Source organism: Oncorhynchus keta, unplaced genomic scaffold, assembly GCF_023373465.1.
Source record: "Oncorhynchus keta strain PuntledgeMale-10-30-2019 unplaced genomic scaffold, Oket_V2 Un_contig_6279_pilon_pilon, whole genome shotgun sequence".
Taxonomy (NCBI): Eukaryota; Metazoa; Chordata; class Actinopteri; order Salmoniformes; family Salmonidae; genus Oncorhynchus; species Oncorhynchus keta.
The window spans coordinates 1-12,178 of NW_026288772.1; the positions used below are offsets into that span (position 1 = coordinate 1).

At 44.3% G+C, this 12,178-nt stretch overlaps 1 long non-coding RNA gene and 1 pseudogene across 1 annotated transcript; both read right to left on the bottom strand.

Moving 5' to 3' along the window:
* Nucleotides 1–558: 558 nt before the first annotated feature.
* Nucleotides 559–1,496, bottom strand: LOC127925806 (uncharacterized). The gene is made up of 2 exons (XR_008122325.1): nt 1,452–1,496; nt 559–753 (listed from the first exon to the last, which is right to left on the bottom strand). It is a non-coding gene; the product is annotated as an uncharacterized LOC127925806 (long non-coding RNA).
* Nucleotides 1,497–4,387: 2,891 nt separating this feature from the next.
* On the bottom strand, nt 4,388–6,805 carry LOC118382917 (hairy/enhancer-of-split related with YRPW motif protein 1-like; annotated as a pseudogene).
* Nucleotides 6,806–12,178: the final 5,373 nt, after the last annotated feature.

Consider the following 12,178-nt stretch of genomic DNA (forward strand, 5'->3'; position numbering starts at 1 on the left):
ATACCATCTACTGTATCTGCCTATGCCGCTCTGTACCATCACTCATCTTTATGTACATATTCTTATCCCTAACACTTGTGTCTATAAGGTATTAGTTTTTGGAATTGTTAGCTAGATTACTTGGTTATTACTGCATTGTCGGAACTAGAAGAACAAGCATTTCGCTACTCTCATTAACATCTGCTAACCATGTATATGTGACAAATAAAATTTGATTTGAGAACCAGGGTTTAGTTAACCCACTAGTCAGTCATGGCAGTTTTTGTGTAGACAAATGGTCAGTTGGACATTTCTACTTGGTCACCAGTTCTCAAAATAGGTAGTGTGAAATCAATGTATTTTGCCAGGAACACTCAGTGTAGCGTGCTCAAAGTAAGCCAACATTAATTTATTGGAGAAAAATTGACACTGAAATGTATTGAATGTTAGCACCACCTACAACCAAAGTGCTCAGGATAGACCAGAGATTTGCTCAGTTTGTAATCCACATGGATTAAGTTTGCTGAATAGGCCTCAGCCTCCAAACTGGCCTACATATTGCAATGAAGGAAATACCACTTTTCACAAAGCAGAACTGACTTTATTGAAAGCTTCTTGGGATTTTGGTACCAATTGAGTCAGTGAATTTAACATGGTAGGTATTGAACAGATAACATGCATGTTATTGCTGGTGGGGGTCTTCAATTCAGCAGACTGGAATCACACCTCTTTCTCATAGGTCCTCAGTGCCACCACATCATCCATTACACATTTCTAGAAAAGAGAGCAGTACACGCTTTAGGTCATTCAATGACAACAAGTGTCAGAACCGAGAACTCAAAATGTATTGATACATTCAGTGATGAACAAACCACTAAATACATGTTGGAATCTATATTAATTTATTCTATAACAGGCACTTTACATCATGTGAGCTAAATAATGCATTATAAATTACTTTAAGGAAACTGATGTTACTGTACCCACTACAACCCCCTCACACCCCAAAAAACATGCATTCATTCCTATGGAGGACTGGTCCTACCGCCTATGGCGGACCGGTGGCAGCAAAGCCTCGCGATGGCAATGCCAACACATGCAGCAGCAATCCCGGGTTTATGTAAATTATTGGGTTTATTAGCACTCGATTACCAATTAATCATTTAGTTTAAAATAATTAAGTAGCGTGTTGCACATGACTGCAAGTGCTTATCAAACCACGCTTCCCAGCCAAAACTATAAAGGACATTTTGAACACGTTAGCGCGTAAAAACTCGTGCCATCCTTGTTGGTAACCCGGGAGAACGCAATTTACAAAATGACAACCTGCATTGCATAATGATGATCACATGAAACATTGAACAATATTGCAATATCAAGCATGGACATTGCAAAATAGGCTTATGAAAAACGCATATTTTATGTCAAACCAAGCAGAGAAGGGAATAGCAAGCAGGACATTGAAACCTTACCGCAATCAATTTTCCATCTTGCAACTCCCGCTCGAGCGACTAATTAGCATTTCATTTTTGGCAAATGTATTGATAAAAGTCACCTTGTCCTAGAGAGATTTACACAGTTATCAAAAATCACACCAGGGTAAGCCTACACGAACCACAACTCTTATTTTAAGTGTTTCTAAAATTATTGGAACCATTTCCTTGATTGACCGCTAGTTTTTATGGGTATTATGACTCATACTGGGGTACTTTATCTCCACCATGCAAAGTCTATTAAATGCTGTTCTATTATATTTTGTTCTGTTCTATTCTATTTTGTTCCGTTCTATTCTCTTCTGTTGTGTCCTGTTCTATTCTATTATATTCTGTTCTGTTCTGTTCTGTTCTGTTCTGTTCTGTTCTATTCTATTCTATTATATTCTATTCTGTTCTGTTCTGTTCTGTTCTGTTCTGTTCTGTTCTGTTCTATTCTATTCTATTCTGTTCTGTTATGTTCTATTCTATTCTGTTATGTTCTATTCTGTTCTATTCTGTTCTGTTATGTTCTATTCTGTTCTATTCTGTTCTGTTATTTTCTATTCTGTTCTGTTATGTTCTATTCTATTCTGTTCTATTCTGTTCTGTTATGTTCTGTTATGTTCTATTCTGTTCTATTCTGTTATGTTATGTTCTATTCTATTCTGTTATGTTCTATTCTGTTCTATTCTGTTCTGTTATGTTCTATTCTGTTCTATTCTATTCTGTTATGTTCTATTCTGTTCTATTCTGTTCTGTTATGTTCTATTCTGTTCTGTTATGTTCTATTCTATTCTGTTCTATTCTGTTCTGTTATGTTCTGTTATGTTCTATTCTGTTCTATTCTGTTATGTTATGTTCTATTCTATTCTGTTATGTTCTATTCTATTCTGTTATGTTCTATTCTGTTCTATTCTGTTCTGTTATGTTCTATTCTATTCTGTTCTGTTCTATTCTGTTCCGTTCTATTCTCTTCTGTTCTGTCCTGTTCTATTCTATTCTATTAATTTCTATTCTGTTCTATTCTATTCTGTTCTGTTCTATTCTGTTCTGTTCTCTTCTCTTCTGTTCTGTTCTGTTCTATTCTGTTCTGTTCTATTCTGTTCTGTTCTATTCTCTTCTGTTGTGTCCTGTTCTATTCTATAGTAAAGCAGTGAGGTCCATTGAGCCAGCAGATGGAGGCAGTGAACACCATATTGAACAACATTTTTCACAGAAAAACTCCATATTTTCATCCAACAAAGTTTGTCTGACTGAGTAACAGATTGTAAAGAACAGGGGAGGGAAGAAATATCTTGAGGGACCTGAATGTTTACTGTTATTAACATGATGGTCCTTTATGTACGCTGAACAGTTCATGACTCCAGGTCCAATAAAATACATTTCAAAATAGCTTTTGAAGTTTTGTGATTGTATGTTCATAAATGGTACAATATGGCTCTTTTTTCATTTCCTGAAAAAATGTCAGTTTTAGAGATATGTGTTTTCTTTCCGCTGGGACGCTATAAACCTTTACACTAATGATCTCGCTGCAGCAAGTCTCCATCACTAGTTTTCTACTGATATCCAATGGTCTCTAGTGGATACATTGCATACTACCACAGCAGGAACATAAAGAGCACATTGAGTGATTGAGTCCCAAATGGCACCCTATTCCCTACTGTACACTACTTTTGACCAGAGCCCCATGAGCCCTAGAAGCCTAGCCTGTGTCATCCAGCTGCCATCTTTCCCTCAATCTTGGCCACACTATAGTCTCCTGCCATATTAGTGGGGTCAGACCAGACCATATTAGTGGGGTCAGACCAGACCATATTAGTGGTCAGACCAGACCAGTCCATATGAGTGGGGTCAAGGGGCATCGATGATTTCCTCAAGGATTTCCTTTTAATCACTTCCTGGGTATTCATGGAGGCAACAATGGCTCTAAAACTAGGTGTCTCGACCAACCCTAATCTCGTCAACCCAGAACCAAAATCTTGCGTCTGTCCACGAGAGATTACAACCAGTCAGCCAGCCAGCCAGCCAGCTAGTCAGTCAGTCAGATTCTCTGCTATATTACTGTTAGCTACCACTTTGCTCATATATAAAACATATAGTACATACAGATGTAGGATCTTAATTTGAGCCAGTTTGTTACAACAGGAAAATAATCCTGCATCAACAGAAAATGTGAATAATGTGGATTATAATTAATGGACATTTTTGTAGGGGTTGATACCTTTTTCTGCAGGGCAAATCAAGTCTGAAATTTCAATGTGGAAATTACACACTTTAGATGTCATTTTTAAAGCTCAAATACACTACAAGTTTGAATTTCCTGCTGTGTAGAACAACGCTCAGCAACAGAAGAGTGATCAAATGAAGATTCTACATCTGTATGCAACTCTTTCATTCACCAAAAAACAAGATATCAAGGCAGTTTGTCACGACTCCCGTCGAAGTTGGCTCCCCCGCCTGGTCGGGTGGTGCTCGGAGTTCGTCGTCACCGGCCGACAAGCCGCCACCGATCCCTTGTCTTTTCGGTTAGTTTTGTCTCATTCGTTACACCTGTTCCTATTTTATGTGTGCTTGATTGTCTTCCCTATTTAGCGTATGGAACCCGCCCCTTTGTTGTGCGGGATTATTTTGATGTTCGCGTTGTATTCGTTGGTGTTGTTAGTGCTCTGGACCTTGTTACCCGTTGGTTTGGGTTGGTCAGTGTTTGCTCCCTGCGTGTCGGGCATTTCATTTTGGTGCCGTATTAAAGTGCACTTTCCCCTGGACCTCTCTGCGCCCGATGCCTCGCTACACACCCAGCCAGCCGTGACACAGTTGGAACTGATAAATTATTTGAGTTTAAGTGATGTGGGAAGTGGACAACATACTCTAAGCCTCACAACAGTTCATAGGTAAAACACATGAATCCTGAGCATTGATCAAATAAACATGCATCTTCTTACAAACTCAGTTTATTGGTACAAAAATATTACAAAACTACGTTTTTTCAAAGTTGCTTTCTATATAAAGCATGTTCGACAATCCCATATAGACATAACTAAAGTATTAGCAGATCCAGGTCATGTTTAACTCTATTTGTGATACATTGCAGGTGTATTTGTTCCCTTTCAAAGCTGCAGGAGTTCTATTTTTACAATATTATATTTGACCTACAAATACCCCAAAATCCTTAGTGCACTCTGATAATAAACCAAATGAAATCAGTTTTGTGGACATGAAACAATAGTCAGTCCTTTCCTACCTTGGAGGCCATATCTGGGCTCACAACAGCATTTAACATGAATTATTCATGATAAAAACATATAGGACAGAACACTTATCTATGTTCCTTTATACAGCAGTACTGACCAAGGGAGGTGGCATTAGTCTACCCCATCCCCCTCATTGCCAGAGGGGAAAAACAGATGAGACAGTCAGGTACTCCTGCTGGGTTTGTGGAGTGTTGGAGGGAGGCAGGTTGGCGGGAGGCGGGGATCTAAGTTGTTGCCTTCCGGTTCTGATGATCACAAGAGTTCAGAAGGCCCCGATCTCGGTCCCCCAGGGCCTGTAAGGCTGATTTCTCAGGGCTGTGGAGGAGCCTGATGAATTGGTCTGCCGGGGACACTAGGGGAAAAGTAGTGAAGGAGAAGGCAGACAGGGAGGAGAGGAGGGGTGGTGGTTGGGAGAGCTTGGAGTTTGAGACTGACAGGGCCAGCCCCAGGGGTAGATTGTCATTGGGGGCACTCTGAGTGCCTCTGAGGGGGCCGTCACGCTGAGTCTGGAGGTCACTGAGGTATCAGTTGAACAGGGGGATGAGGAGGAGGAGGAGGAGATGGAGCAGGAGGAGGGTGGGCTGCTGGTACTGTGGGGGCTAGTGTCCGTCCCTGGGGAGTGGTAAGAGGGGGTGTGGCAGGTGGGCAGAGGGTGTCCTCAAGCGGAGCCCCAGGCTAGTTGTCCAGGGTGTCCAGTCAATCCAGTGTGGATGTCTCTCTGAGAGGCGTAGTTGTTGAGGTGAGAGACCAGGCGTACGCGGAGTGGGTCGACACTGTTCCAGCCCTCCATGATGCTTAGGTAGCGGGCCGTCTCTGACAGACACTCCCTGAAGCCCAGGCTGCGGTAGTCCTTGGCCAGGGCGTGGGCTTCTAAATACCCTACCAGGAGAGGGAGGCAGAGGGTCAGGAACAGGAACTACAACACAGGAGTATACAGAGCACTACACAACTAGAGGAACTAAAGGACATGGAGACACTTGGTCTAATTCTGTGGTGGAGCTTGGAGGATATGCCTAGTTCACGACAAATATGCAGAAGTTTTTCTAGAAGTTTACCTATCACAACATGTTTTTTCCAGGCTGTCATCATAAATCACATCTTTGTATTGTTTTGGTATTGACTCACCTTGTCCACTGGCAGCATGTATCATCTTCAAATGATCCACAGTAATCTGCAAAATTTCAGCTTTTTCCAATTTTGACGATCCCTGTGACAAAAGGCAAACATTCGATTAGATTGTGTTACTTGTAAAATAAAGTCTTAACCAAAGATGTAGAAAAGGCAGAAGTTGACTGAGATTAATATACTCTGAATCCAATAGGTCTGTATGGTATATACAATTGTACTGTAGCCTACCTGCTTCTCAAACGCACTTGGCACAAGTCTTCTGAGATCAGTCAGGCTGTTGTTGATTCGGTCACGTCGCCGTTTCTCAATAATCTGTGGATGAGAGCGAGGTGTAATTCGATTTTTGCGTCTCCGACAGCATATCAAGGTGATGGTGAACCTTAATAATGGCAATATATGGTGTATAATTATGCAAGATAAATGTAATACTCACTCCTCTGCGTCGTTTTCTGGCTTGAGTGGGAGTGGTTTTCGGGGGTGACATCAAGTCATGCGAAGAGTCAAGGTTTCTGAAATAATCAAAGTAATTTTCATTCAGTTTCAATAACATATTGGTGACGATAGGCTTCTGTCACGCATAGCCTGTTTTTCAAGAGAGACACACTGTGTAGAGATGCGTGATTTAGATTAGCCTACCACAAAAAAAATAAACATTAGGCTTATATCAGAATGACAAATAAATTGATTTTCTCATTTAAAAAAATATTTCCTATTCGTCATAACTGCATTTTCAACATACACATTTTCGTCACCACTGTCCTTCTCCACTTCTATATTGTCATCAAGTTCGCTATCAGATGAACAGCTGTAATTGTGATTTCGTCTCATTTTGCTCCAGAATCCCAAGTAGCAATATTCAGTATAGATTGTCCCTCAATGTGATCACCGCAAATCCTGTGAAAGCGACGTGTCCGCGCAACTGTTTAAAGTCAACCCTTGTTCTCAGAGTATTATTTTCAGACCATGTAGCTTAAAATGAGAGGGGCGGGGAATAGGCGGGCTCTAAAAGTACTAAGCCTATTAAAATCAAGTTGACGTTTGAGTGACATGTTTTGTTGTTTTCGCTCAATGATGGCGGGGCCTCTCTGAATGCCAGTATGGGCGATACAAATATAATCCGTGGACTCCAAATGTAGGTCTACCATTAGTTAAAGATGCACGAGGCAGAAATCGCTCAGCGATTTCCTGGTCAAATTCTAATAGTTTGCCTAATTTCATTTTACGCAAAAAAACAAATGTTGTATTCTAATAGTTTGCCTAATTTCTGTTTACGCAAACAACAAAATGTTTTATTTTATTTCATACATTTTTGTACCCTTATTTTACAATGTAAATTTACTGAGAACAGGTTGTCATTTACAGCAATGACCTGGAGAATAGTTACAGGGAGAGGAGGGAGGGATGAATGAGCCAATTGGAAATTTAAGAACGAGAGGCATAGAAATAGTGCACATAGAACTGATCTAACACTTCTTAGACTTGCTTTCAACAAAAATGACATATCTATAATTCCATTTTCTATGTGAATTTGGTCGAGTAGCTGAAACTGATACACATTGCATCTTTAAGACAACCCACAGAATATGTTTTCAATCACCATTCAATTAATAGTTTTAACCACCTCAAGGATGTGTCCCAAATAGCACGCTATTCTCCATAAAATGCACTACTTTTGACCAGATCCCTATAGGGTTGCCACTTGAGGCTCAAACCAAGACTCCCAGGCAGCCAGCCTGTCAGTCGGTCCTCAGCCCACCTGTTGAGCTCCCAGTCAGGGGCCACAGGGACCATTAGCCCAAGAGCTCTCGCCTTCTTCACTGGTGTGTAACAGGACTCATGGGCCATTAGGCAGAGTGTGTTGTTCATTGTATGCTGTCAGCTGTGTGGGTCAACAGCAGCATTGATCGGACTGGAGGCCCCAGTGGCTCTTGTTGCTTCAGTGGCCAAGCACTTATAGGAAGTTCCCTGTTCTGAAGAGCAACCAGGTGAATTGACTGGCTCAAGGAGCCTGAATGGCACCCCTCACCTAGGAAACATTCAGCCAGTAATTGGAGAGAGAAAAGCATGACACTGACAGATCTTTACCATGGGCAAAACTAGATGTTTCTCCAGAGTTGAGTCAACAGTTGTCTGTCTCTGTTCTGTTCCCAGCAGCACCTTGGAGCAGGTCTCTGCCCTGTCTGTCTCTGTTCTGTTCCCAGCAGCACCTTGGAGCAGGTCTCTTCCCTGTCTGTCTCTGTTCTGTTCCCAGCAGCACCTTGGAGCAGGTCTCTGCCCTGTCTGTCTCTGTTCTGTTCCCAGCAGCACCTTGGAGCAGGTCTCTGCCCTGTCTGTCTCTGTTCTGTTCCCAGCAGCACCTTGGAGGAGAGCACCTGTTTCCCTGGCCTGTCCATCAGCTCAGTTGTTAACTTGTTGGCATTTGGAGTTGATTCCAAGGAGCAGCTGCACACACACACACACACACACACACACACACACACACACACACACACACACACACACACACACACACACACACACACACACACACACACACACACACACACACACACACACACACACACACACACACACACACACACACACACACACACACACACACACTGGACAGTCTCCCTGCTGGACAGTCTCCCTGCTGTATAGTCTCCCTGCTGTACAGTCTCCCTGCTGTACAGTCTCTCTGCTGTACAGCCTCCCTGCTGTACAGTCTCCTGCCCATTCTCAGGCTGGAGAATCTCCCTGCTAGACAGTCTCCCTGGACAGTCTCCTAGACAGCCTCCCTGGACAGCCTCCCTGGACAGCCTCCCCTGGACAGCCTCCCTGGACAGCCTCCCCTGGACAGCCTCCCTGGACAGCCTCCTGGACAGCCTCCCTGGACAGCCTCCCTGGACAGCCTCCCTGGACAGCCTCCCCTGGACAGCCTCCCCTGGAAAGCCTCCCCTGGAAAGCCTCCCCTGGAAAGCCCCCCCTGGACAGCCTCCCTGGACAGCCTCCCTGGACAGCCTCCCTGGACAGCCTCCCTGGACAGCCTCCCTGGACAGCCTCCCTGGACAGCCTCCCTGGACAGCCTCCCTGGACAGCCTCCCCTGGACAGCCTCCCCTGGACAGCCTCCCTGGACAGCCTCCCTGGACAGCCTCCCTGGACAGCCTCCCTGGACAGCCTCCTGGACAGCCTCCCTGGACAGCCTCCCTGGACAGCCTCCCTGAACAGCCTCCCTAGACAGCCTCCCTGGACAGTCTCCCTGAACAGCCTCCCTAGACAGCCTCCCTGGACAGTCTCCCTGAACAGCCTCCCTGGACAGCCTCCCTGGACAGCCTCCCCTGGAAAGCCTCCCCTGGACAGCCTCCCTGGACAGCCTCCCCTGGAAAGCCTCCCTGGACAGCCTCCCTGGACAGCCTCCCTGGACAGCCTCCCCTGGACAGCCTCCCCTGGACAGCCTCCCCTGGACAGCCTCCCCTGGACAGCCTCCCCTGGACAGCCTCCCCTGGACAGCCTCCCCTGGACAGCCTCCCTGTGTTATTCTCTCTGTATTCCAGAATGCTTAGGGAGTTCTGGCAGGCCTTTGGCAGGACAGTCCACTGACCTAACAACTCAGCCAGATCAACGACAACCACGTGCTTTACCTTGACCCCAGACAGAAGCCGAACATGGCCCCTCTGTGACTTTTCCCTAAACTTCAGTGGATTTAGGAGGCGTCGCTCCAACTCTGTTTATGGAGCGGCTAGCCCTAATCAGGCTCTACGGTGGTGCTGCTTCATCTACACTAGGTATGCATAACAAATGGAACCCTATTCCAGATATAGTGCACTACTTTTGCACTACCCTGGTCAAAAGTAGTGCACTATATACAGTTTAGGATGCCATTTCGGATACACTAGCCAAGACTGGTGGTCAGATGGTTTCCATTACCCAGACACAAACCGTTCTCCTCACACGGACTACTGTCAAGGCCTTCTGTATTGGTACTGAATTATTTGTGTTCATTACACACAATTATGTTACTTTCCCCAGCAAACCTATTATGTTACTTTCCCCAGCAAACCAAGTATGTTACTTTCCCCAGCAAACCTATTATGTTGCTTTCCCCAGCAAACCTATTATGTTACTTTCCCCAGCAAACCTATTATGTTGCTTTCCCCAGCAAACCTATTATGTTGCTTTCCCAGCAAACCTATTATGTTGCTTTCCCCAGCAAACCTATTATGTTGCTTTCCCCAGCAAACCAAGTATGTTACTTTCCCCAGCAAACCTATTATGTTGCTTTCCCCAGCAAACCTATTATGTTACTTTCCCAGCAAACCTATTATGTTACTTTCCCCAGCAAACCAAGTATGTTACTTTCCCCAGCAAACCTATTATGTTGCTTTCCCCAGCAAACCTATTATGTTACTTTCCCCAGCAAACCTATTATGTTACTTTCCCCAGCAAACCAAGTATGTTACTTTCCCCAGCAAACCTATTATGTTGCTTTCCCAGCAAACCTATTATGTTGCTTTCCCCAGCAAACCTATTATGTTACTTTCCCCAGCAAACCTATTATGTTGCTTTCCCCAGCAAACCTATTATGTTACTTTCCCCAGCAAACCAAGTATGTTACTTTCCCCAGCAAACCTATTATGTTACTTTCCCCAGCAAACCAAGTATGTTACTTTCCCCAGCAAACCTATTATGTTACTTTCCCCAGCAAACCAAGTATGTTACTTTCCCCAGCAAACCTATTATGTTACTTTCCCCAGCAAACCTATTATGTTACTTTCCCCAGCAAACCAAGTATGTTACTTTCCCCAGCAAACCTATTATGTTACTTTCCCCAGCAAACCTATTATGTTACTTTCCCCAGCAAACCTATTATGTTACTTTCCCCAGCAAACCAAGTATGTTACTTTCCCCAGCAAACCAATTTCAACCCTCATATCTCTTCTGGATGCTTGGATGTTTGCCCTCATGGCAATGGAACAATTATGTCTTCTGGTTTGCAATAATTTGCCCTTAGTTTGTTTGCTTCGTCTTTATTTTACATGATTGTAATATTATGACCTTACTGTAAAGAAATATAAATATGGCACCACAACTATTATAATGAACTAATCCAAGAATCCCATGGACCATGAGCCTCATACTGGTTCTCAAGGCAGAGTCAGGAAGTTAAAAGCTATCAGAAAGCATTTGTTAGAGACCTGGCGTGTGCCCAGCTGCCTTCTTCAGTCTTCCCTCAGGTTTCCCTTAGTGACTGTTTGTGTGTGTGTGTGTGTGTGTGTGTGTCTCAGTAAGTGTGTGTGTTCAGGAGGTGCTGCTTCCCACAGCCCTGAGCTAATTCTGTGGTAATTCAATCTCCGTGTGAGTGGGTCCCGGCGGGTCCCGGCGAGCGTTATCCCACCCGTCTACAGACCCTCTCTAGCTGGCTGAATGTGACACACACACACACACACACACACACACACACACACACACACACACACACACACACACACACACACACACACACACAGCAGGTAAGTCTCACAAGAACCTCCCAGGGTTGATTTACTGTGTTGACTGTGGGGTCTGTCGGCAGCAACCCTCACAGGCCTCCTGCGTCCTGTGTGCACACCACCTAGACATCTTATATCTGTCATGCAACAACTGCAAGAGAATAAGGGAGGGTGTGTGTGTGTGTGTGTGTGTGTGTGTGTGTGTGTGTGTGTGTGTGTGTGTGTGTGTGTGTGTGTGTGTGTGTGTGTGTGTGCGTGCGTGCGTGCGTGCGTGCGTGCGTGCGTGTGTGTGTGTGTGTGTGTGTGTGTGTGTGTGTGTGTGTGTGTGTGTGTGTGTGTGTGTGTGTGTGCGTGCGTGCGTGCGTGCGTGCGTGCGTGTGTGCGTGCGTGCGTCTGTGTGTGCGTGCGTGCGTGTGTGTGTGTGTGAGAGTGTTGACTGACTGCATGGTAAGGATTCATTTCTTGATCATCATTCTTAACCTACTACTGTAAGAGAACACATTAGTAAATCAGTCATTCAAAGTTCTCATTTAATGTAATAATTAGAATCCTAAATAGACAAAGGCATTTAAAAAGAGAGAGTAAATAAATGCCACACAATATACCACATGGTGACTTCAGATACTTATGTATGTCCCAAATAACACCCTATTTCCTATGTAGTGCACTACTTTTGATGAGGTCTCTGGACAAAGTACTGCACTATATAGGGAATAGGGTGTTATTTGGGACAGAACTTTAGACATGCATCTCAGCGCTACCCATGGTGCTCCTAACCTGCCTGTGTCCCCCAGACACCCTCAGTACAACAATGTTATCGTATGGGCCACAGCTTCCTGTCTCCCTCCCACTGGTTCCAGTCTACACCCAGTC